Raw genomic sequence first — 26,833 nt, forward strand, 5'->3', positions numbered from 1 at the left:
TCCCGGTGATGGAAATGATTGAACTCAACCCCATGTATAACGTGAATGACACTCAAAAGCATAACGGTGAGCAAAGACAGCAAGTAGGACACAGAGTGTGGTATTTACAGGGAGTGTAGAAACAGGTAAATGTTTCCTCTCTATATGAAAGTGGTCAACTGTAGCCTGAGGGCCAGATCCAACCCAACAGATGCCTATTTTGGTAAATAAACATAGGTTTCTTGCTTTTGGTGTTCTTAACATAGCCACACCCCTTTGTTTCCACATCACCTGTGAGAGCCCCTGTGCTACAAAGAGCAGAAGTGAATAGTTGCAGCACAGACAGTATGGCCTGAAAAGCTTAGGATATGTTCGCGGAAAACGTTTGCAGGCTTCTGCAGCACAGATGTGCTAGGTAGTCAGGTATATAGCATTAATGGCATCCGCAAAAGAGAAGTTCATTTTTTCCTGCTTGCTGTGCTAGGGAGGCAGTCCAGGGTTTCTCTGGTAGCTCAGTAACCCTCCTCGTGGGTTCTCCGTGGTCTTCATCACACGCTCATGTCCACCCCATGGGCTACTAGGGTGCCCCAGCTATCATGATCCTATCTCCTCCCAGTCAGTGGGAGAGCAGCAGAGGACTGTTCCACACGTGCCTTCAGCTAAGCCCAGATGCACCTGCAAGGAAACCAGGAAGTGGGGGCTTCACCTGGGTTGTCGTGTGCTCTGCTGAGAAAGAGCTGGTGGAGAACACCCAGTAGCTTCTGCAGCAGCAAGCCCATCTGTGGTGAGAGAGTAAACTCGTGAGGATGCATAAAGAACACTGAGTGGTTCTTTGCCGACACGCAGGCTTGGTGGCCACCATTAGGCAGAAGGGAATGCAATCACGGACAGGTGAGGTAAAGAGACGAAGGAAGGAGCTGTATGTTCCTGGACTCCAGATTCAAGACATGGTTTTCTACCTTAAGGCCATGGCAATGGAGACAGAGTGAAATCTCTGTGTATTGCAGTAATTTAGAGACACATACCCATGCGTTCGATTAGAAGAGAGTAGAATAATCCAAGGAAAACACCAAGGGTGGGATAAAGGGTGGACGTTAAGGCACAGTGGGTCAAGCTGCTGCCTGGCATGTCCACATTCCATATTGGAGTGTTGATTCCAGTCCTGCCTCTGCCTCTGCTTCTGATCCAGCTTCCTGCTAATGCACTTGGGAGGCAGCACTGAGTCCCTGTCACCCACCTGGGAGATACATGGAGCTCCTGGCTCCAGGCTTTGGTTTGGCCAAACTTCAGTGTTGTGAGCATTTATGGAGTGAACCAGGGGAGGTTGCTTCATCTTTTAGCGAAACAAGCCATTTAAAGCTTTGCATGAATGTTTCACAATTCATTCATTCATTCTTCTGCTGATGGTCTTTCAGATTAATGGGTAGAAATAAGAAGGACAGGAGACGATAATTCATTACAAGACAACAAAATTCTAAGTGAAACGCCAATACAAACCACAGTGTGTGGCACAGAATTGTATTGGGCTAACGGAGCTAGAGTTAATGCAGTATAGATTTTTGAACAGTCACTTTATTAAGGGTGTTTATGGATGTCAGCAATTAGAACCAGTAGGTCAAGGGGCTTGGGACGGGCGAGAAACGCACCAAAGCTTTGGAAATTCTGATTGTAAAAAGGGGGCGCTTGGATGGGAGTGAGAAGACATTCCCAAGCATGCATGGTCTCCTACAATACTGATGTGGTCACTTGGGGAAGATATTGAGCTCTCCCTTAACTTGGAGCTTCTGCAGCTGGTATTAAGTACCTGGTACAGAAAGGAGATGAACTGAACACGGCAGAGCCCTAGGCCTTTCCACAGAACTCTTGAATGTAGGGGCCGCCTTGCCCAGCTGGTGCGCACAGAGACGCTTCCTCCAGGCTGGAGTACCATCTCACTCTCTGGTCATTAACAGTACGTTTTGGGAGCTGGGGTTGTGGTGTAGTCTCTTAAGCCACTGCTTGTGACCCTGGCGTCCTAATACTAGAGCACTGGTTCAGGTCTCCACTGCTCTGCTCCCAATCCAGCTCCTTGCTAATGCACCTGAGAAGCCATCAAAAGATGGCCCAAGTACTTAGGACCCTGCCACCCATGAGGGAGACCAGGACAGAGTTCCTGGCTCTGGGCTTCAGCCTGATCCCCTCCCTGTCCATTGTAGCCATTTGGGAAGTGAGCCAGTGGGTGGAAGATCTCGCTCTCTCTCTTTTTTTTTTGTCTGTTCCTCTCTCATTGTCGCTCTGCCTTTCAAATAAATAGATCTTTAAAAAAACACATTTTCCCAATGACCCAGCAGTTTTGCTCCTGGGCACATATCTCAGAGTGCATCCCAGCTCTGCAGCAGTGTACACAAGGGTGCTCACCATCCCCTGTTTCCCAGGGCAGGCGGGAGGTGGGGTGGTGCTTGTAGCAATCCAGGTCCTGCCACCGGGGGAGGGCCCAGGGTAGGGCAGTGGATGCTTGCTGTGGGCTACCGTGCAGTGGTTAGCCACCGAGAACCGAAAACACACAGACCACTCGTGATGATTGAAAATAGTTAAGGCCGGTGCCGCAGCTCAATAGGCTAATCCTCTGCCTGCGGCGCCGGCACACCGGGTTCTAGTCCCGGTCGGGGCTCCGGATTCTGCCCCGGTTGCCCCTCTTCCAGGCCAGCTCTCTGCTGTGGCCCAGGATTGCAGTGGGGGATGGTCCAAGTACTTGGGCCCTGCACCCCATGGGAGACCAGGAGAAGCACCTGGCTCCTGGCTTCGGATCAGCACAGTGCACCGGCTAACCCTAACCATTGCCATTGGAGGGTGAACCAATGGCAAAAGAAGACCTTTCTCTCTGTCTCTCTCTCTCACTGTCCACTCTGCCTGTCAAAAAAAAAAAAAAAAAAAGTTAAGACAGGGGATGCAGAGGACTGAGAGCTAGAGCCCAGCGACTTTATATAAATGAAAATGCACACACACAAACCCACAGTCCACATTTTTTCAGGAAATAAATGAAAGGATTGCGTGAGACACATTACAATGCTGGCTTATGAGGAGGGAGAGAGAGAGACGATCCGTCCCCCCGGGGGTGACTCTGCGGGAGCTCACTCTCAGTGTCTCCCGCTTGCCTCCTGCCAGTCTGACCTTGGACGTGCCGGCCTCGACGCGTGCACCCTCACTGGCTCTGGCGTCTCCTCTTCTGCTCACATGCCTGGAGCTCCACTCCGCCACGCACACTTGGCTTTGACATCTTGCTGCTGCTGCTCTCTGGGTTTCTGAGCATACTGCTCACCTTCTGGTCATGCCTTCCTCGCTCCTGGCTCACTGCTGACAGCTTGTGATGGTCTTGCTCCACTACCTGGCCGTACAGGTCAACTGGAGTGTAGAGATGGACCTGCCTGAAATCTCGCGGTGCATCAGCGGTGGCCGAGTGAAGTCCCCCTTGCCTGCGTCTGTTGTCTCTCCAGACCATTACTCTGCCCCACCCCCCAACTCCCTTCCTCCAGGGTTAGAGTTCTTGCTCTGACAGGCACGAACCCTGCCTGTCTTGTCTTTGCCTTGAACTTCAACATTTGTGATCCTTTGACTTTTAATCCAGAACTTGACTTGTGCTGGTCTATTTTTTTTTTTTCATAGGCAGAGTGGACAGTGAGAGAGAGAGAGAGAGAGAGAGAGAGAGAAAGGTCTTCCTTTACCGTTGGTTCACCCTCCAATGGCCGCTGCGGCCAGTGCCTTGCGGCTTGGCACACCGCGCTGGTCCGAAGCCAGGAGCCAGGTGCTTCTCCTGGTCTCCCATGGGGTGCAGGGCCTAAGCACTTGGACCATCCTCCACTGCCTTCCCGGGCCACAGCAGAGAGCTAGACTGGAAGAGGGGCAACCAGGACAGAATCTGGCGCCCCAACTGGGACTAGAACCCAGTGTGCTGGCGCCGCAGGTGGAGGATTAGCCATGGCACCGGCCCAGTGTGCTGGTCTATTTAATGCAAACTTTCTTGCAGTTCAGAACCTAAGATCTAGATAATTTAAATTAAATAAAAATGCTGACTCACCGGGGAGGGGAAGGAAAACCGGCTGCTCTGGGCCAGATTTCCCGTGATCCCTGGCGGTGAGCGCGCCAGGCTCCTGTCCAACAGAGAGAGATAGCTTTCAGGATGCTGGTGACCTCAGTTCAGGGTTCAGCGGCCAAGAGGTTGCCTGGCGGGAAGATACTGGTAAAAGCAAATGCAAATCTCTGCTTTCCTCCTTCCTCCTGCTGAAAATCAGTCTCCTGGAGCCCCGGGACTCAGTGGTATTGAACCAAGGATTTTTCCCGTGTTTCTTGGATGTGACCCAGGGGAGGATTGTGTGAGCATGCGTGTGTGGGATGGCCGGGTGAGTGAGGATGTATGCAGTCTATAAACTCCAGGACTGGCAGGATGCCCGGCCACGTGTGCCGCTGGCACCAGTGAGGCCTCCAGTTTGCGCAGCCCCGGCAGGTTTATGCAAGGCGTGGTGCCGAGGCCCAGCGGCCCTGACATGGGGAGTGGTGAGGACGTGCCTCTGTGCTTTGCGGCAATCTGCTGTCTGTTCTCCAGGGGCACACATCAGGCTGCTGGAAGGTGGCGGTGCTACCCACAGACGGCCATAATGAGCAAGAAGTGGCTCCGTGGTGGCTGCTGCAGTCGATAGGTACATGGAGCCTAATTAAACGCCAGGGCTGTGCCTCGAGATGCTCTGTCCTCGCTGGGGGGGGCCACCCCACGTGGCCCAGCCGTTTTGCGAATGCGTAAATTAGCTCAGCCATGAGCAAATGAGTGAGAACCACTCCCCGTGATGGGAAGGTGTGCACCCGGTACCACAGCTGCGTTTTCAGAGCCCAGGGTATTTCAACAAAGGACATCTGACAAAGGAGTCTGAAGGCCTTTGGGATGGAAGAAGCCAAGGAAGGATCTGTTTGGGATGCGAGCACAGTACAAGCTCTCCAGTGCCTTGTGGTTTCCATAAGAACATAGGTGATGCTGAAATCAGGATTATCCTGGGAAATCCAGGGCCTGTGGGCCCTGGGATACTGTGCAGTGGTGGCTGTAAGGTGTTTTGAAATATAGTAGTAAGAACGTGTGAGTGCAGCGGCAGGGATGAGCCAGCGGTCTGCATTCCCTGAGTCCCCAGTTAAACAATGGCTGTTTTCCGTGTCGCTGACTCTCTAAGCAGTGACAGTCCAAGGGGCGTGCTGAGGTCGTGGCTTTGGCCTCTGCTGGGAAGAGGAATTTAATCCAGGGGGCAGGAATGGAAAGCACCCTGCAGAGGAAGTGGGGAGGTGTGGTGACCACGATGGTGACGTTGGATGTCTAGGTTTGCGTCTTGACTTCAGCACTTAATTGTGTGAGCTTGAGAAAATAGCTTGGCTTCCCCAAGCCCTAGTTTTCTTTTCTGTATGTCTTAGAAGCATTAAGCATTACACGAAAGGGTCCATGCCAGGTTTCAGCACACGGTGGCTGGAACATAGAAAGTGCTAGATAAAAACTGCCATTTTCATCACGATTCGTCTCTTACCCTCCCGGTAAATAGCCTAATAAACTGGGGGTGTGTGTTTGTCTTAATCCACTTGGGCTCCTGGGTGCCTGAAGCTCCAGCCTCAAATAAGGACACCGATAGCCTATACTCATGGATAGCCTTGTAATCATCAGGTGAGGTTGACAAAAGGAAGGCCCGGTCCTCTGGCTGCAGAGAGATGAGAAGTGGAATCGGCCTTAGCAGAGAGCCCATGTGGATGAAATTCAAGCAACAGTGATCCAGATGAGGGAGTGAGGAGCACAGAGCTATGCAGTGTGCAGCCCCAGCAGCCGTGACGGCAGAGCTGTCACCACTGGGGTGAGAGGCCAGGAAGGGGGTAAGCTGGGCTTTGGCTGTTTGGTGGGCTGCTGGGGGCGCCCCATTCACTGGTCTTAGTTGGGAGGAGTTGCAGGGTCTAGGAGATATTGAAATCCTATGGAAAACACAGATAAAAGAGCAACTTCCATGACTTGGTTGTTCAAAGTCCACATTTGTCTAAATAGAACATGAGCATAAGGTATTGCCAGTGGTATATCCTCAATTTTTAAAACATTTGTTTAGAGGCCAGTACTGTGGCACAGCAAGTAAAACCCCAGCGCCAGCATCCCATATGGGTACCGGTTCGAATCCCAGCTGCTCCACTTCTGATCCAGCTCCCTGCTAATGCGCCTGGGAAAGCAGAGAAGCTCCCATCCCCAGGTTTGTTCTCCAAATGCCCTCGAGCTAGGTTTCAGTTGCATCTCGGGCTGGGTCTCCCACGCAGGTGGCAGGAACCCCATTACTTGTGACATGCTGCTGCCTCTCGGGGTCTGCCCTGGTCAGGAGCTGGAGCCGGGAACTGAACCCAGGTTCTGCAGCCAGGGGAAGACTAAGGGCCCTCCGTGAAGGCTGGGAAACAGGGTCCTGCCCTTAGGATCGCTTTCTTTCCCAGATTCCTTCCTAGGCCCCTGGGAAAGACATTCTTGGGTTGTCCAGCTGGCCAAGGGCTGGGAGAGGATGCGTGCCGCTCTGGTCTCTCGCTGTCTGCCATAGGGGGGCACCGTATGGGTGCTGCTACAGTGGTTGCTTTGGGCCAGTGGCTTTTCTCTGCCTGCTTTCCGGAAGCCAAGCCCAGCATCCATGTCAGTGGAGGAGCAGGTGTCTTAACTCCATGCCCAGGGGTGCTCACGTGGCGCCCACGGCAGCCCTGGCTTGCCCTCTGCACTCAGCCTCCCACCCTGTCTGGGACCACTTCTGGATCCTGAGCCCACAGCCCCAGCAACCCTCTCTCGCTGTCAGCGAGCTTTCCTAAGCCTTTATCACCCAGGGCAAGAGCCTGCTGCCCTGCTGGGTGCTAGGCTGCAGGCGCTGAAGGCTGCAGGCGGCAGTTTGTATGCTAATTCCTCTGACAGCCTGGCCTCTTCTGAGGATTCGTTTTAGCCTTTCTCTGTGCCCCCGGGGGAAGGGGCCGGGAGCTGCTTTCCATCTGCCGTCCCCCTCCTCCTCTGGCCCCCAGTCTTCCCGGAGAGACCTATAAAATTTTATTCAATTCATTACATGCCAGGTAAGGCTTTATCGTTTGCTTTGAGCATAATAACCAAGGGTCCAGACTCCATTGCATCCTCCCAGCCAGGGAAGCTGATGGGGGCAGTGTCTGGGGGCTGGTGCTGCGGGGAGGCCACGAGGCTGGGTAGGGACAGGCCGGGCTGCTGTTCTCTGCTGGAAGGGAGGCCCAGCCTGCGCTGGGAGCCCCAGGGTTCATTCCCAGTGTTCCCTTCGCGGGTGCGTGTGCTGCCACAGCTGTGCCTCATGCCTTGGGATTAGGCACTGAATTTTGTAGGAGGATGCTGGGTGTTGCTGGCTCCCCAGAATCCAGTGTTTCCTAACGTTAGAGTGTACGATCAGCCCCTGAGGGGCTGCACAAAGGACAGATGCTTAGGTCTTTCAGTCCCAGAGCAGTGGATTTAGCTGGTCCACAGTGCAGGTTGCGTGCTGGGATTTTCAAAGATGAATCTGATGTGAAACCGAGGCTTTCAACCATTGCCCAAACCCAGTTGGTAAGAGCCTGGCTCATTACCCAGATGTCTAGTTATTTTTTTTTAAGATTATTTATTTATTTGAAAGGAAGAATTACAGAGAGGCAGAGGCAGAGAGAGGTCTTCCATCTGCTGGTTCACTCCCCAAATGGCTGCAGTGGCTAGAGCTGTGCAGATCCAAAGCCAGGAGCCAGGAGCTTCTTCTGGGTCTCTCACATGGGTGGAGGGGCTCAAGCATTTAGGCCATCTTCCACTGCTTTCCCAGGCCATGGCAGAGAGCTGGGTCAGAAGTGGAGCAGCCGGGCCTCGAACCAGAGTCCATATGGGATCGCTGGCACTGCAGGCAGCAGCAGCCTTACCCATTATACCACAGTGTCGGCCCCAGATGTCTAGTTATTAATGCAAGTTCTCTCTGGGCAAGAGAGGGAACCCTGAGGGTTGGAGTAGTCCCAGCAGAAGCTCAGCAGTCCTAGAGAGAGGTGGGACCTGGCCCTGAAGGGCTCACACTCTGCGGTGACATGGGACTGAGTGTATGTCTTGGTTCTCTGTGTTAGCTGTGGCAGGGAGCAAGCTCCTTAATCTCTTTCAGAGTCTCAGTTTCATCATCCATAAAATGGGGATGAGATTAACCACCCGAAGAACTGCTGTGGGAAGCACATGAAGGAGTTAGCAGAGTGCGCTTGTCACGGTTAAAGTTCCCCTTCAAAGGGATTCTGATCGTCAGTCGGCCTGGCTCTCAGCTCCCTTCTTTGGGGTGACAGTAATGATGCGGACTAACAGGGCACTTGGTTTTGCTGGGCAGGATGCTAAACCCTTTACCTAGATGAATGAGGCATGGAAAGGCTAAGCAACAAACCCAGGGCCGACAGCCAATGAGCAGTGGGGCCAGGATTTAAAACAGCCAACCTGACTCTGGGGCCTGCTCCTAATGGCCTCACTTTGTAGCATTTCCGGCTACCCAACCTTCCCCCAAGTAGACCACAGGGTTGTGATCGGAGGACTTTCCCCTGGCCAGTGCCGGTAGGACCCTCGGAGGAGCGATGTGTTCTCAGGAATAGGATCCTGCATGGAGAAGGTGGCAGGGACCAAAGGACTTGAGCCCTCACCTGTTGCCACCCTGGGTAAACATTAGCAGGGAGCTGGGGTTGGACGTGGAGCCAGACTCAAGTGCAGGCACTCTGATAATGGGAGGCAGGCGTCCCAAGTGGTGGCTCCACGGCTGTGCCAAATGCCCGGCCCTGCATGGAGAGTCTTGAAGATGGAGCTGGCTACGGATGTGTTTAGAGCCTGATTAGCTACATCTGGGTGTAAGGGTGACTCAGGTCACCTGGATCGGAGCTGGCCGCTTCTCCGTCTTGACGCCATTGTTCACCGCATGGGCACTTGGGTTCGTCTACTTGATGCCCATCTTCTGACCTAGTGGGGTTTTTTTTAAGGTTTTATTTTATTTATTTGAAAGAGCTACACAGAGAGAGGTAGCGTGAGAGTGAGAGCAGGAGCGAGAGAGTGAGAGAGAGAGAGAGGGAGGTCTTCCATTAGCTGGTTCACTCCCCAAATGACTTCAACGGCCAGAACTGAGCCAATCGGAAGCAAGGAGCCAGGAGCTTCCTTCAGGTCTCTCACACTGGTGCAGGGGCCCAAGAACTTGAGTCGTCCTCTACTGCCTTCCCAGGGTATAGCAGAGAGCTGGACAGGAAGTGGAGCAGCCGGGACTCTAGCAGGCACCCACATGGGATGCTGGCACTGCAGGGCGGGGCTTTACCCCACTGCACCACAGTGCCCCCCACTCCCCCAGTGGGTTTTAGATGCTGATATTTGCAAGGCTAAGTGCTCAGCTCTGAAGGGGATGGTTCCTGATTCAGGACTTCCTGTACTGGCTGACCACCCTGGGGCATGGTCATTTTAGGGCATCCCAAATGCTGACCACTCCCAGAGTATACACCAGAGATAGTTCTACACACCCTCCATCCTGTTAATATGGAAGTATTTTAAAGTAAATTATCTCAAAATGATATTCTGCCCTTCTTGGAGGAGGGTCTCTTGCCCAGCCTGGTTGCCTGTGTCGTGAGAGCCGTGTGTGCAGATGGACGCCCTCCAGGCTCTGCACGAGAGGGGAATGAATGAATTTCCGGGTACAAAAGCGTCTGCAATGCCCTTGCTCAGAATTGCCTTCAGCCTTTGGAAGAACGTGGGTTGGTTCACGTTTCTGGAACAAGTCTTGTTCTGCCAGAGCTGGGGAAGGGATCAGGAAGGTGTTTCCATGCCAACACCCAGCCAGGCCCGCGTACCCCTTTCCTGGCCTTTCAAACGTTTGCAAAGGGGTGGAGAGAAAGATATGGGGGGGAGACCTCCATATAGATTGCCCCTGCTGTGGGACTGAAGAGGCCAAGAGCACAGAGTTTGTCCTGTGCATCTCCAAGCCCCTTCCCTTGACCCTGCCCCTGTCCCGCACAGGGCTCTGGGACTGCATCTGCCGGTAGCTGTCCACTGAAAATGCCCTTCCCTGATGGCCTCCTGGGTGGATGAGTGCCCCTGGCCCTGCCTGGGGTAGCCTGTGACCGGCAGCTATGCCCTCTCTTGCCGTTATCTGTCGTTGCTCTTCTTCCTAGCTCATCATCCCCAGCCCTCTGAGAGCCCAGGGTCAAATCCCAATCCCAGGCCCATCTGAAGATTCGGGAAACTCTCATCCCAGGCCCACCTCTGGACGTTTCTGTTGAGCCCCATCAGGCTCCGGGCACTGCCAAAAGCTCTCTTGTCCGTGACACCATTTCCGAAAAGCCATGAACGGGATGAATGTATTCTCAGCACAGGGGAGGGAACCGAGGCTCCAATAGGTCGAGACACTTGCCCAAACCAGACAGCGATTTTTGCCAGGGTCCAGATCTGAATCCAAGGCTGGGGACTCCAAGCTCAGCGTTCCTTCTGTGACACTGTGCCCTCTCTGCTTTCTGGCTACTGATGCTAGACGTTAAATGAGCCTTAAGAAAGGTCATCTGGGACCTCTTCCCTCCTTGTTGCATCCTGGGTGGTGGTCTTGGCTCCCCAACCTTGGCAGCATGCTGTTCTCTTTGTGGTCCAAGGAGAAAGAATCCAGCCAGGAGAGCTTGGAGGAAGCTTGATGTCCGTGAGCTCAGACATCCAGTGGGGCCGGGATATCATTGGCTGGGAATCCCATCATGCCCCACTCCAAGCCAGCGTGGTTCCTTGTCTGCCTCCTGTAGCTTTGCAGGAAGTTCCAGAAATGGCAGGTAACGGTAAGTTGGCAGGTGACGTAACGTAGCAGCAGTGGACGTAATCAGTCAGCTGCCCCTCAGAGGCCGGCTGCTGTGTCCAAGTAAATACCAGGTCCTGTAGGTGGCCGTCTGTGCAGCAGGGAGTGGAGGCGCCCTGTCATTCCTGCCCAGGGTCACTCGGAGCAGCGGAACCTGGGAGACTTCTGTTCCTTAAACCACCGTGGGACTTTGGAGTTTGCTGTGGGCTGTGTTGTGTGCACGTGTGCGTTTCAGACGTGTTGAGTGGGCAGTTCTGGCTCTTTGGTTCACAGCCCAGGGCCCCTCGTAAAGAAGCTGGTGCAGCAGCATCAGCACCGGGCTGAGGTCAGGGCTCTGGGTTTTAGGTCCGGTTCTGCTCTGTGCAAGCTCTGTGGCCTTAGGCAAGTACAGGTTGAGTATCCCTGATCCGAAATGCTCAGGACCGGAAGTGTTTCAGATTTCGGGGTGTTTGGGATTTGGCAATTTTTGCAGACTTTACTGGTTGTGCATCCCTCATCTGAAAAATCTGAAATTTGTAATGCTTGGGAACCCGAAAACTCAGTAAATGCTGGCAAAGTGCTCAAAAAGTTGCAGATTTCAGAGCATTTCTGAGTTTGGATTTTTGGATTAAGGAAGCTCAGCCTGTAATTTATTTTCTCTGGGCTTTAGTGAGGATTTGGAGTGAGAACTAAGGATGGCTAATGACTCACTCTGGAGGCTGGTGCTGTGGCATAGTGGGTAAAGTCGTTGCCTGGGGGGCTGGCATCCCATATAAGCACATTGTGGTATAGAGGGCAAAGCCCTAGCTGTAACACCAGAGCTCATATGGGTGCCAGTTTGAATCCCGGTTGCTCCACTTCTTCTTCTTCTTCTTTTTTTTAAGGTTTATTTATTTATTTACTTACTTGAAAGTCAGAGTTACACACAAATAAAAGGAGAGGCAGAGAGAGAGAGGGAGAGGGGGAGGGGGAAAGGGAGAGGGAGGGAGGTCTTCCATCTGCTGGTTCACTCCCCAATTGGCTGCAACAGTCAGAGCTGCACTGATCTAAAGCCAGGAGCAGGAGCTTCCTTCAGGTCTCCCATGTGGGTGCAGGGGCTCAAGGTCTTGGGCCATCCTCCACTGCTATCCCAGGCCGTAGCAGAGAGCTGGATTGGAAGTGGAGCAGCCGGGACTAGAACTGGCGCCCATATGGGATGCTGGCACTGCAGGTGGCGGCTTTACCCGCTATGCCACAGTGCCGGCCCCTGCTCCACTTTTGACCCAGCTCCCTGCTAATGCACCTCGGAAAGCAGTGGAGGATGGCCCAAGTCATTGGGCCCCAGAACCCAAGTGAAAGACCTGGAAGAAACTCCTGGCTCCTGGCTTTGGCCTGGCCTAGCCCTGGCTGTTGCAGCCATTTGGGGAGTGAACCAGCAGATGGAAGATCTCTCTCCCTCCCTCTCTCACTCACTCAAATATATATATTTGAGAGAGAGAGAACACCTCTATCTGCTGTTTCATTCCCCAAAAGGCTGTAATAGCCAGGGCTGGGCCAGGCCGGAGCCAGGAGCCAGGAGCTTCTTCTTGGTTTCCCATGTAGGTACAGGGGCCCAAACACTCCGTTCATCTCCCGCCGCTTTCCAAGATGCATTAGCAGGGTGCTGGGTCAGAAGTGGAGCAGCCAGGATACAAACCGGCACCCACATGAGATACCAATGTTATGGCTAGCAGCTTTACCCTCTATACTACAGTGTGCGCCCCAAATCCTTTACTTCTGACCTTTCCATCTCCTCATGGCCTGGTCCGGGTGGGGAACTGCAGCCCGGGGCACAGGTGCAGCTGTCATGCTCATTCATTGCCACAGCCGAGACTGTGTGGCCTGCAAAGTCTAAAACACTCACTGTTTGCTTGTCCTGGACTGGGCCTCTGTGGTGGCCTCTAAGCCGCCTGTCCCCCATCCACCTTCCGCACCATAGCAGCGTGACTGCTCCAAAACACATGATCAGTTATGTCACTCGGTGGCTTTAAAAGCCAACCATGGGCCGGCGCCGCGGCTCACTAGGCTAATCCTCTGCCTTGTGGCACTGGCACACCGGGTTCTAGTCCTAGTCGGGGCTCCGGATTCTGTCCCGGTTGCCCCTCTTCCAGGCCAGCTCTCTGCTGTGGCCCGGGAGTGCAGTGGAGGATAGCCCAAGTCCTTGGGCCCTGCACCCCATGGGAGAGCAGGAGAAGCACCTGGCTCCTGCCACTGGATCAGCACGGTGTGCCGGCGGCAGCGCGGCAGCCATTGGAGGGTGAACCAACGGCAAAGGAAGACCTTTCTCTCTGTCTCTCTCTCTCTCTCACTGTCCACTCTGCCTGTCAAAAAAAAAAAAAAAAAAAAAAAAAAAAAAAAAAAAAAAAAAGGCCAACCATGGCAGGGCAGCATTGGGCACAACAGTTAAGATGGTGCTTGAGAGGCCAGCGTTGTGGCATAGCTCCTGGCTCTTGACTGTGGTCTGGCCCAGCCCTGGCTGTTGCGGCCTTCTCGGGGGCGAATCAGTGGATGGATGACCTCTCTGTCTCTCCCACTCTGTCTCTGTAACTCTGCCTTTCAAGTCAATCAATCAGTCTTAAAAATAGGAATGTTGCTTGGGAAACCCTCCACCCATACATATCAGCGCGCCTGGGTTCGAGTCTCCGTTCTGCTTTCCATTTCAGCTTTCTGCTAATGAGCACCCTGGTAGGTGGCAGGTGATGAGTGAAGAATTGGGTCTCTGCCACCCGCACGGGGGACCCTGCTGAGTTCCAGCCTCCTAGCTTCAGTCCAGAGCAGTGCTGGGTGTTGCAGGCATTGGTCAGGACAGCTCTGTGTCTCCACCTTTCACAAATAAATAAGAAAAAATATTGGTTGAGGGATGGGCATCATGGCTTTGTGGGTTAAGCCAACCCTAGGAATGCCCACATCCCATATCAGAGTGCTCATTTGAGTCCTGGCTACCCCACTTCTGATCCCGTTTCCTGCCCATGTGCACCTTGAGGGACAGCAGGTGATGGTCCAAGGGCTTGGATCCCTGCACCCTTGTGGGAGACTCGGATGGAGGTCTTGGCTCCTGGCTTTGGCCTGGCCCAGCCTTGGCTGTTGTGGAAACTTGGGGAGTGAACCAGTAGATGAAAGACATCTTTCTCTGTCTCTCTGTCTCTGCCTCTCTCCATCACTCTGCCTTTCAAGTAGATGAAAAGAAATAAATAAACATTAAAAAAAAAAATAGATCCAGAAGCTGAACGCTTTTAGCTGCCAAGTAAGACCCTTCTCTGGGGAGCCCAGTGTCTCTTTCCAGCCCTTTCACTTCGCAGTCAAACCTGTCTTGGCCATGCTGAGAATCCTTGATCTGCCCCCAAAGAGGATGAACCCCTCTGGGCCCTGGGAAAGCTCAGCTGCTTTGCTCCGCGGACTCTTTTCCGGCCCTCGCGTGGCTTATTACACAGAGAAAAGGTTGAAAGACCGTCAGGCCTTCTTACACAGCACGTTCTTGTCCCGGTAAGCTGACCAGGGGAGAGCAGCGCCAGGCCTGCAGGGACGTGAAGGCGTGAAGCCCTCCAGGAGAGAGCGACTGTGGCCTAGCGAGGCAGGTGCTCTTGGGGGACAGGGGGAGAGAAGTGAGGCCGTCCTAGGGCTGCGTCCACACCACACCCCTGAGGCCTCTTTCCTTGGAGTCCACATCACAGCCCTCCTTCCTCCTCTCCAGGACTCTACCCATCTCTTTGACACCTTCCCCTTTCTCCTGCCTGCTGTCGCTGGCTCGTGCCCTCCTGGTCTAACAACACAAACCAGCCTTTCTTTTTTTCTTTCTTTCTTTTTTTTTTTTTTTTTTGACAGGCAGAGTTAGACAGTGAGAGAAAGAGAGAGAGGTTGGTTCACCCCTCAAACGGCTGCTACGGCTGGCGTGCTGTGCCAATCCGAAGCTAAGAACCAGGTGCTTCCTCCTGGTCTCCCATGGGGTGCAGGGCCCAAGCACTTGGGCCATCCTCCACTGCACTCCCGGGCCACAGCAGAGAGCTGGACTGGAAGAGGAGCAACCGGGACAGAACCGGCGCCCCAACCGGGACTAGAACCCAGAGTGCTGGCACCGCAGGTGGAGGATTAGCCTAGTGAGCCGTGACGCTGGCCTTGCATACCAGCCGTTCTGAACCCTGTGTTCTCCTCGGGCACCTCTTTCCCCTCCTCACCCAGCTTTCTCCCAGGAAGGTGCTGCTTTGCAACCCTCGTGGTCTCTGGCCTCCTCTGGGCTCAGCCCAAGCCCTGACCTACAGGTCCTTTGTGGCTTAGTGTTTGGGAGCACAGGCCTTGGGATCAAGGGACCAGGTCTCAAGCACCTGAGATGTATTCTAGTTTATAGACTTCCCAGCAGAACAGATCATGTGATCAGTCTAAGCCTCCACTTGCTGACCTGCACAATGGGGCTAATAATGACACCACTGAGTGGTTCTGAGGGTACATACAGAGCACAAAGCATGTGTGATCTTAGCAAGTGCCGGTATGCAGTAAGTGCTCACTCCATGCCATGGATTAGCAATGAGTGTGGCAGTACCTTTATTTTTTTTACACATAACTATTCTATTTTTAAAAAGATTTATTTATTTGAAGGGCAGTATTTTGGAGAGAGAGGGAGAGATGTCTTCAACCTACTGGTTCACACTGCAAATGACTGCAATGGCTGGAGCTGTAGCACACTGAAACCAGGAGCCAGGAACTCCATCCAGGTCTCCTGTGTGTGCAGGGGCGCAAGCACCTGGGCCATCTTACCCAGGCACATTGGCAGGAAGCTGGATTGGAAGTGGAGCAATGGGGACTTTATCTGGTGCCCATTCAGAATGGTGGTGGTGCTGGCTTGGTTTAACCCACTGCACCACACTGCCTGCCCGTGTAGTGCCTTTCTAACTTTAATGCGTGGCATGGCTTCCAGAGAAAACTCTCTCTCTCTCTCTCTCTGAGGACCAGCAAAACTCTCTTTGGCTTCCCAGAAAATTGGGCACAGACTTCTCATTCGGTCTCTGCAAGGCCCAGCCCCCTGGGGAGCACCACCTCAGCTCTCTGAGCTGGGTTCCCCCTGGAGGCTAGAAGGTGACAGCACAGGATGACATGGGACACATCTCACTCTCTGCCCATCAGCCTGTCCCAAGCCTCTCCCAGAGCCCCTGGCTGCCCTGTCCTGCTCCAGCAAGGCAGGAAGGAATGCACCTGTCACTGTCACACGTGCATTTAGTTGTGGCTGACAGGGACACTCAGAGCCGAATCTCCCAGCTCAGTCTGATCCCTCCTGCTGCAAGGTGCTTTCTAGCTGGGAGTCAGTTTTCTTTATCTAAAGTAGAGCATGAGACTTTAGATGATTAAAAGTGTATTTATTTGATGAGGACAGACAGACAGACCTGAGAGCCCGCCCACCTTTTGATTCATTACCCAAGTGCCTTCAGTAGCCAGAACTGAGCCAGGCGGGAGCTGGGAGCTGGGAGCTTAAGCCAGGTCTCCCATGTGCGTGGCAGGAACCTCGTGGCTGCCTCCCGGGATCTGCACTTGCAGGTAGCTGGAGTCGGGAGCTGCAGCCGGCAATGAACTTGGGCGCTCTGTTGCAGGACATGGATGTCTCAGCTGCCGGGGCAAGTACCGACCCCTCTAGCTGGGGTTTTTCCGTGTCGGCCTCCCCTGTCTGGAGGCTGGGTGTGGGCTAGGAGCACCATTTTCCAGGAACCGGCTTTCAAAGCTGGGATTTGATCCGAAAGGGCTGGGGTCCGGGGTCTCCCGCAGTCTCAGGCAGGCGACGGCAGGAAGATCTCATTAACACCTTCCCACAAAGGGGGAAAATAATATTCCAGCGTGTTCCCTTTGTGTGTTCAAGCGGTGATAAGGTGCCGCCAAAGTGCCCGTCTGAGCCGAGTCCAAATGAAGGATTATTCTGATAAGATGGAGAGGAGAGGTGTTCCGGGGGCGGGGGCCGTGCTGGGTTAAGGTTATTAAACAGGAAATGCCTGGCCGCGCGGATCAGGGGGAAATTGCACGTTCTGTCACATTTGCTTATTGAATCTGGCGCTGGTGAGGCTCAGAAGGGGAGGGGGAGGGCTCCAACGCCACCCCCGTCACCCTCCTCGTAGCTCTTATTAGATTTCACAACCTTTCAATATGAAAATGCTAGTGCCCGTGGCAAAATTCCTTGTCAGTTTTTAATATCAGTAAAGGATTGTGGTATTAGGTCCAAGGGGGCTGGAGGCGGGAAGGGGGGCAGACGGCCCTCGGCATCCCTGCCTCCCCCACTCCCGCCGTGGCCTCAGCTGTCTCTGCTTCCCCAGAGCCCGCTGTAGACTGAGCAGCTCCTGTCCCCGGGCTCCATGGGGAGAGCTGCTGGGATGCGGGGGGGTGGGGGGGCAGGGAGGGTGGCCCGGCTCCCCACGTTTCACAGGGAGAGCCCCTGTGCCCATCCCCAACCCTGCCTGCAGCTCCTGTAGTGGCTTCCGAGGCCCGCTGCGACAGAGTGCCGCCCTGGGTGGCTCGTGGCTCTGGAGGCCAGGAGCCCTGGGCAAGCTGGCGGGCAGTCCCTCTTCCCTGGCTGGGCCGCGTGGCCCGCAGGTGTACACTGCACTCAGCCTCTGCCGCCTCCTGGCTGCGTCTCTTCCCCTCCTGTGAGGACACCAGCCATGATGGGTTGAGGGCCCCTCCACTCCAGTGGGACTTCTCTTCATTAATCAGACACCTGCGTCTGAGCAAGGCTGTGCTCAGAGGTCCTGCAGCTGGGGACTTCAGCATATGTTTTTAGGGTACACCATTCACCCCCTTACCACTTACAGGGCTGGGGAACCTTTTTTTCTGCCAAGGGACACTTGGATATTTATAGCATCATTCTCAGGTCCTACTGAATGATCAACTTAAAATGAGTCTAGGGGCCAGCACTGTGGTGTAGCGGGTGAAGCCGCTGCCTGCAGTGCCGGCATCCCATATGGGTGATGGTTCAAGTCCCTGGTGCTCCACTTCCAATCCAGCTCTCTGCTGTGGCCTGGGAAAGCAGCAGAAGATGGCCCCAAGTCCTTGGGCCCCTGCACCCATGTGGGAGACCCAGAAGTATCTGGCTTCTTCTGTTGGCCAACTGGGGAGTGAACCAGCAGATGGAAGACTCTCTCTCTGCCTCTCCTCTCTCTGTGTAACTCTTTCAATTTTTTTTTATTTTTTATTTTTATTATTTTTTTGACAGGCAGAGTGGACAGTGAGAGAAAGAGACAGAGAGAAAGGTCTTCCTTTGCCGTTGGTTCACCCTCCAATGGCCGCCGCGGCCGGCGCGCTGCGGCTGGCGCACCGCGCTGATCCGATGGCAGGAGCCAGGAGCTAGGTGCTTTTCCTGGTCTCCCATGGGGTGCAGGGCCCAAGCACCTGGGCCATCCTCCACTGCACTCCCTGGCCACAACAGAGGGCTGGCCTGGAAGAGGGGCAACCGGGACAGAATCCGGCGCCCCGACCGGGACTAGAACCCGGTGTGCCGGCGCCGCTAGGCGGAGGATTAGCCTAGTGAGCCGCGGCGCCGGCTGTATTGACTTTCAAGTCCCACCTGCGGTTGCCTTGGCAGGGCCAGGCCAAAGGATTTTGCAGGCCTGTACTCCCACTGGCTGGACGTTTCCCACCCCTGCTGTGTCCCAGGCCAACCCTGATCCAAGTGTTTTAGTTCAAGGAGTTCGTTTGGGAGGTGATCCTGGGACAGGACGTGTGGCGAACTTGCCTGGAAATTCAACCCCCAAGGGCAAGGCAGGTTGCAGGGGGCTCTGGCACTTCCACCCGCCCCAGAAGGAGCCAGGCCAGCTCCTGCAGGAGAAAGCTCAGCAGGGCCACAGAGGACCCTGGCAGAGACCCCTGGGGCAGGCCGAAGGGATGCAGGCAGGGAAGGCATTGGTAGCTCGGCTCCACCTGGAGCTCAGATGTTTGAGATGTAAGCCCTCAGCCTAACCTGACCGTGTATCCCCCCACAGGTGTGAACCCTGTCCCTGGCCACTGAGACCAGGCTGCTGCCCCCCAGGGACCAGGCTTGCCCTGCTGTGAAGGAGTTTTCCTGGCCTCCTGCTGGGTATTCTGGTTTTTCCAGGCTGGGGGTCCTGCCCCGACTCCCACTCTTCCTGGGCTCAGCAGTCAGGCCCTAACCCCTGTCCCGAAAGCGACACAAAATCTTGTGCATCCCCGGCTGTTTTGGGACCCACCGTGGGACCGTCTCTGGGTAACTTGTTGCCACACAGTCAACCTGTTCTCCTTCCTGCCTCCAGCCACTGTCTGTGCTCCCGTCCCCGGTGACCCCTGCCCCTGTCTCTGTGTTTCTGGAGCCGCCCACTTGGTGCGCTGGGCCATTGAAGGGTCTGGGGGAGAGTAGGATGCAAACTGAAAGGAAGCTTCAGGCCAGATATTCTCAGAAGTCAGCCCAGGAGGACGGCGGGTGCCTTCCCAGCTGGCTGACAAGGCTTCCCGAGGCAGGGCCTGCCCTGGGCTGCTCACTGCCTTCCGCCCCATACAGCACTGCTGTGGGGCCTTCTCCACTGCCCTCTGCCATCCTCCGCCCCAGCAGTTCCCAGGATCCCGGCCATCCTGCCCTCTGGGTGCCAGGCTCTCCACACAGTTGTTTTTCTCTGCTAGTTTCTGTCCCGGTCTGTTCACGTGCAGAGCAGCCCGCCCTGCATCTCAGGTCCATGTAACAGCCATACACAAAGCCTGGACGACTTTGTAAAAGGGTGGACGCTGGCATAGAGCACCTGGCTCACGTCTTTACCAATCTTTTTTAAATTGCTTTTTTTTTTTAAAAAAGATTTACTTATGTATTTGTTGAAAAGATATATATATGTAATATATATATAGATATATATATATATTTAGTTACATAGATGGATGGATAGACAGATCTTCCATCTACTGGCTTACTCCCTAATTGTCTGCAGCAGCCAGGGTTGGGCCATGTTGAAGCTGCGAGCCTGGAACTCTAGCCGGGTCTCCTACGTGGGTGTCAGGAGCCCAGGCTGCTTTCCCAGCCACATTAGCAGGGAGCGGGATCTGATGCGGCCAGAACCCAAACTGGCACTATGAAAGAGGAGGCCCTGGCAGCATAATGCCAGCCCCTAGAAATTTATTTTCATGTGATTCAAAAGGCAAAGAGATAGAGAGCTATCTTTTAGTATACTCCCTAAATGCTTGAAACAGCGAGGGCTAGGCCAGGCTGAAGCCAGGAACCAGGAACTCCATCTGGGTCTCCCATATGCGTGACCCAAGGACTTGGGCTACCACCTGCTGCCTCCCGGGGTGCACATTAGCAGGAAGCTGGATCGGAATCCGAGGAGCCATGACTGAAATCGTGCTACCTGCATGTTGGCTGTAGGTATTCCAAGCCGCGACTTACCCACCGTGTCAAAGGCCCACCCTGGGATCACATCCTTAGCCATCTTTGGAAGATGGAGGTGAAAGGGTGGTGGGTGGGTGTGGTGGGTAGCTGTGCGTGGCTGTCCGTGGGTCAGTGGGTCAGTGGCAGGGCTAGAGTGTAGAGACCTAGGTTGCAGGCCTGCCTCGGCAGATCTGTATCTGGTTTGGTTTTGTCTTGTAATCTCCCTGTGCCTCAGGTTTTTTATGCTTTTGACCACACGATTCCAGGTTTGCCGTGATGATGAAATGCCTGGGGTCTTTTCGGGCAAGTGGTCAACTCCGACACGCTCATGGGACACTGTCGTGGTGAGGTTGATAAGGGGATGGAAAACTGGCCTGATTCAGGCGAGGGATCCCCGTGGCGTGATGTGTGTGTGTGTCCCGCCTCTGAGAACAGATGTGGTTTTGAGACTGGGAGGCGAGGCTCCGCCCCCTGACAGGTGGATGGCCATTCTGTCTGTTCATCCTGGTGATGGCCTGCTTTCCTTCAGCGCTACACTCTGCCTGCCACCGCTGCCCCTGGGGAGGCCTCCAGGGTGTCCCCCACCGCACTTCAGGCCAGTGTGCAAACAGCACAGGAATCACCCTCTCTCCCCAGCCCAGGAGAAGCCGCAGCGCCACCTTCAGGACACCCTGGGTGCTCAACAGGAAGTCTGAAGTGCGGGGCTGGGGGGAGGGATGTGGTGCTGGGCGGTGAGCTGGGGCCGGCAGGGGTGCCTGGGCTGAGCCTTGGCGTCCTTTCCGGGAAATGTGGAGAAGCCCCTGGACACTCGTCTGCTTAGCCTCTAACCTGTCACACGGCCTCCCGTTTCTCAGTGCCAGCCGTGGCCATCCTTCAGAACAAATTCAAGTGGGAGGAAACAGTTGATACCAGGCCTTCCTTTGAGACGTAACTTTAGCTGTGGTGGCATCCATCTTGCAGAATTGTGCTGGGGAGACAGATGGGACCCTCAGCTTCACAGGCTCTGGCTGGACGGATTGCCCCTTTGTGAGTGGAGCCGAGGCAAGGGCTGAACAGGGCTTGTGAACCTGGTGCCTCCTCAAGCAGCCCCTTGGGCTGCACGATCCTGGCCTCCCAGGAGGTTGGATGTGCCAGGGACAGGCAGGCCAGCTAGGACTTGCACAGCGTCAATTTGCACCTGCATCCACCCCACCCCCCACCCCGCTCCCGCCCCCACCGTCCTGGCAGCAGTGAGCTCCTCAGAGGCTGGGCCCCGGCCATCTGTGTCCTGGGGACTCCGCACCTGCCTGGCCCATCCTCGCCTCTTGGCTCTGGAAACCGGAGACTCCACTGAGAGGGGCGGTGGGGGTGGGGAGCCAAGTGGACAACCGAGCATCCGTCTCCTGGGAGCAGCCTTATAAATCTGCTCTCATTAGCAGGAGGCCCTGGGGGAGGGATGGGAGCAGGGGAGCATGTGGCTGAGTGTCGGGGACAGCTCTGCTGCTAACCTGTGAGTGCCTTCTCCACCCTACCGTGTCCTGCCTCTGCTGCCGGGCAGGCTGTCCCTGTGAGGGCCGGCTTTTGGGGATCCTGGAGGAAGCCTGATTCTGAACCCCAGTCCCCTGTGAACCCGCACGACACCCCATCTGCAAAGTCAGGCTTCTCACTCACATTTTCAGGGTCTCTAATCTGCATCAGGGGTGAGTTGTGTTCAGCCCACGGGGTTGGCAGTCTGTCCTTGTTCAAGGTCACGGCTGGTCGCCTTGGCTACAGGTGATTTGGTCCTTGGTCTTCAGGCCATGCAGGTGAGAAGGTTTGAGAATGGTCTTTCCCTCCCACCTGTGAGGGAACTCTTGCCATTGGCCCATCACTCAGGACCTTGTGGGGATGAGGCCTCCAATGAGGGAGCCGGCTCCGTGCTCAGCCCGCCCTCCCCAGCGAGGGGCCAGCTCTCAGGTGGGGCACTTCCCAGCTCCAGGCAGCCAGAGTCTGAGGCAGGTGGGCTTCTGCTGGGGCTCTCGGGGGGTGCAGAGCCCGCACTTCTGCCCTCTTAGAACACCGGCACCAGCCATCCTGTCACAACATGGGGCCCCTTCCGTCTTCCCCCATTGCCTATTGAACTTCGTATGCCGTTGGGATGACAAAGTACATTTCATGTTGCTAAGGGCACCTAAGTCTAGTTTGGGCATAGAGGCATTACAGGGACACAGAGGAGCAAGAATAAGAGTAATGCAGACGGAGGGACAGGGAGTCTCAGGTGGGGCGTGTATTATCAGGCGCTGTGCCTGGGCTTTCAGCCGGCAACGTTAGCATCGCTGCTGTCGCAGTCTCAGCCTCAACACGTGCTGGACTTCAGCTGAACCTCAGCCTCCCCGTTCCTCCACTGAAACGCTAGTGACTGGACACACAGGTCTCAGCTCTCCCCCTGGGGCCTGGATCTACCCGTGTTCTCTGGTGGGCTGGAGGGGCAGCTGCTGGACAGGCTGAGGAGAAAGGATGCTCACGAAGCCCACTGGGGCCTGGGAGTGGAACCCACGGCTCGGGAAGCCGCAGGCTGCTTGCTGAGTAACCTGGGGCATAGAAAGCCCCCCCCCCCCCCCGAGCAGTGGGACACGAGCTGGTCACAACATTCTTTGCAGGTGTTTGTGTTTGAAAGACAGCTTTGTTCTCCATCACTTGGAGAAGAGCATTTTTACCATCAAAAGTACATACATGGGGCTTGCGCCGTGGCTCACTTGGTTAATTAATCCTCCACTTGCAGCACTGGCATCCCATATGGGCGCCGGGTTCTGGTCCCGGTTGCTCCTTTTCCAGTCCAGCTCTCTGCTGTGGCCCAGGAAGGCAGTGGAGGATGGCCCAGGTCCTTGGGCCCTGCACCCGCATGGGAGACCAGGAGGAAGCACCTGGCTCCTGGCTTCAGATCGGTGCAACGCCGGCCGTGGCAGCCATTTGGGGAGTGAACCAATGGAAGGAAGACTTTTCTCTCTGTCTCTCTCTCTCACTGTCTATAACTCTACCTGTCAAATAAATAAAAAAAAAAGTATATACACAAGCAGGTTGCTCCTGCGGGGTCCCAAAAGGGACGGGGGGTTAGGGAAAAGGGTCCCCGACCAGCGACCTGGGCTTGGACCTTCTCCTGCTTCTGCACTGGTGTCAGTGTCACACGAGAGCTGAGTTCCAATCCAGCCCCTCCCCACCTCTCTGCATGAAGCTGATGGATTACAGAGTCTGGGTTTCCTCCACTGTAAGAAACGTGAGACAAAAATTAAAATGGAGCATTTTAAGCTTAAACGAGACTATGGTAACTTGTTAGCCCTCATCACTTCCTTACTCATACCAAATTAAGCAAGTTCTTAAGTCTCTACTTCCTATAGAAGGAGGCCAGCACTGCCTGCTACGCAGTGTTGTTTATATTAAGTGAGCTAACGATACACAATCACATAAGGAATGCAGTGATTGCTGGGGTATACGAATACAAAACAAACAAACAAAAACCAACACAAGCCTTCGCCAGGTGCAAGGTGCAGCTTGACCAAGAGAACTGGAATGATCTGGCCTGCGAATCACTGGAATGGAATGAAATTGCACCATTTAAAGAAGCCTCCTAAAAATTCTCCCACAAAACATAACTCTGTCAATATGACGACTGTTCTTAATTATGAGCTAAAACAAGGGGGAAGCAATATAGAACGAGATTAAGAGACATAGAACGTCTGTCTTCAAATTAAGTACCTTTTTATCTCATCCTCCCGGGCCATTAATTACCACTTTAACCTCCTCTTGGTCTCCCTAGTCAACTACAAGGAGAACACTTAACTTTCTTGTGGTGCCTCAAGTGTCAGAAACGCCCTGAGCCTGGTGCAGGTTTTTTTGCGGAAAATCACTTGTACCTCTCCTCCCGCTGATCCATCTAATAACCCTACTTAGGGTTGATCAGAAGCAAAGTGTGGAGTGTTTCATCACTTCTCTAATTAGTTCTAGGGGATAATAACAGTTCTCTCACAAAAACAAACCATTTTTCAAATACTTTCTCCAAGTTTTGTCTCTAGAATACCCTGCCCAGCCCCCTTTCCCTCTAGCGAACTGTCTCACTTAGAGTGGTGCTACAATGTAATAGAATAATAACAGCTGCCAGTGTCCTTGGCTCTCTTACTTATTGGCAGGTACTTTTCTGAGTGCTTTACATTTTTATTCTTACTTCTTTTTTACAACAACCCTGTTGTTATTATTTGAAAGGCAGAGCAGCAGAGACAGAAAAAGGTAGAGAGAGAGCACACGAGAGATACCTTCTATCCTTTGATTCACTCCCCAAGTGGCTTCAACTGCTGGGCCTGAGCCAAGCCAAAGCCAGGTGTCAGGAACTCTGTCCGGGTCTCCCGCATGGGTTCAGGCACCCAAGCACTTGGGCCATCATCCACTGCTTTCCCAAGTGCCTTAGCAGGAAGCTGGATTGGAAGTCAAGCAGCCAAAAGTAGAGCTGCTGACACTCCAATATTGGAGCCTGCATTGCAAAGTGGCAGCTTAAGTGGATGAACCACATTGCCAGCCCCAAGGGAGCTTACTGCTACTCCTTTTTAAAGATGAGGGCACTGAGACCCAGGGAGTTGGAGAAGCTTGTTCAAAGTCCTTGCAGAGCCAGGATTCAAACATGGGCAGTGGCACTCGGAACATGCCACTAGCCACAGGGTGACAGTGACAGGCAAGTGGATGCACGCACACACAGGTGCTGAAGTGCTACAGCCAGCCTGTGAGGACAGCAGACCTAGAAATGCTGTGCAGTGTGCCCGGGAGCAGGTGACAAAGAGGCAACAGAGCCCACAGCACCTCCTGAAGGTCACCTCAGGTGGGAGATGTGTGGATTTGAATCTGCACTCTAGGGGCCGGCCCTGTGGTGTAGCGGGTAAAGCTGCTGCCTGCAGTGCCAGCATCCCATAAGGATACCAGTTCGAGTCCTGGATGCTCCACTTTTGATCCAGCTCTCTGCTATGGCCTGGGAAGCAGTAGAGGATGGCTCAAGTCCTTGGGCCCCTACACCTGCATGGGAGACCAGGAGGAGGCTCCTAGCTCCTGGCTTCAGATCGGCGCAGCTCCCATTGTTGGCCAGTTGGGGAGTGAATCAGTGAATGGAGGACCTCCCCCCACCCCTTCTCTCTCTGTGTAACTCTGACTTTCATTACATCTTAAAAAAAAAAATCTGGGCTCTCCCTCCCTGCAACCCGGTGCTCTCCTCCTGGGCTCAATTCCTCTTCCCTTGGTTGCTTCCACTCGTTGCAGACAGAGAGGAAAATCTCTCAGAGAAAAACACACCATGGAATAGTATTAAGCCGTGAAAAAGAATGACATCCTGTCATGTGTGGCAGCATGGAGGACGTGTTGTTCAAAGAAAGAAGCCAGGCGTGGAGGGACCAATACCACTTGTTTTCACCACTTTGTGGAAGCAGAATGGATTGATCTCACAGAAGTGCAGACTGAATCTCACAGAAGTGCAGACTGAATAGTGGTGACCAGAGGCTGGTGGAGAGGCAGATGGAGAAGTATTGGCCAAAAGGTACAAAATTACAGTGATGGGGCCAGTGCTGTGGCATAGTAGGTTAAGCCTCTGCCTGCGGCACCCACATCCCACGTGGGCCCCGGTTTGAGTCACAGCTGTTCTACTTCATATTCAGCTCCCTGCAAACGTGCCTGGGAAAGCAGTAGAAGATAGCCCAAGTGCTTGGGCCCCTGCACCTGTGTGGGAGACCCAGAAGAAGCTCTTGGCTCCTGGCTTTGGATTGGCCCAGCCCTGGCTGTTGCAGCCATTTGGGGAGTGAACCAGAGGATGGAAGAGTGCTCTCTGTCTGTAACTGTGCCTCTCAAATAAGTAAATACATCTTTTTAAAAAAAAAATTACAGTGACACAGGAGAGCTAATGTCTGTGTTATAGCACAGCAGAGTGATGATGTTTAATAGTAACTTACTGTACATTTCAAAAGAGCTGGGAGAGAGGATTTTGAATGTTCTCAGCACAAAGAAGTGATCAGTGTTTTAGGTGATGGGTGTATGAATTGCCCCAATTTGGTCATTACACATTGTGCCCGTGTATCAAAATGTCACCATGCACCCCATAATATGTACCATGTTAATGTGTCAGTTACAAATGAAGAGCCCCCATCTCGGGGGTGGGGTGAGTCTTCAAGCTCATGATAAATCTTTCCTGGCCCCTGTTTCGCTCCTTTTTGGCCAACACATCTTCTATGTTGGTGACAATTACAGGACAGCGTGGTCCTCTGCTCATCGTTGTGAGGTCTCAATGAGAAGAAACGTTTGCTCCAGAAACGTAGGAAAGGAACCGTTTCCTCCCAGATTTGAAAACTTCCAAGTGTGATACAGAATAGTTTGAAAACTAGTTAGTCATGCACATTAGTTAAGATTTTTTTCCCCCTCTCCAAACAGCAGAGACCAGTTCTGGCTGGTTTCATCTAAAGAAGAATTTTTGGAAAAAAAATGGGCAATTGGAAAAGAAAGCATGGGTGTGTCTGCAGACCCCACAGTGGGTGAACTTGAGCCTCTCCCCAGTCTCCCCAGTTCTCCAGTTTCCCAACTTGGCATTTGGACCGTCCCATAAGGTAAGTCATTGGTTGGAAGAAAGTGTGATTGGCCCAGAATTGCTCTGAGGTCTACAGCAAGTCAGGGTGGGTCAACCAACGGTGCAATGGCATGGCTGCTCCCAGAGCAGGGA

Source organism: Oryctolagus cuniculus, chromosome 3 (assembly GCF_964237555.1).
Source record: "Oryctolagus cuniculus chromosome 3, mOryCun1.1, whole genome shotgun sequence".
Lineage (NCBI taxonomy): Eukaryota > Metazoa > Chordata > Mammalia > Lagomorpha > Leporidae > Oryctolagus > Oryctolagus cuniculus.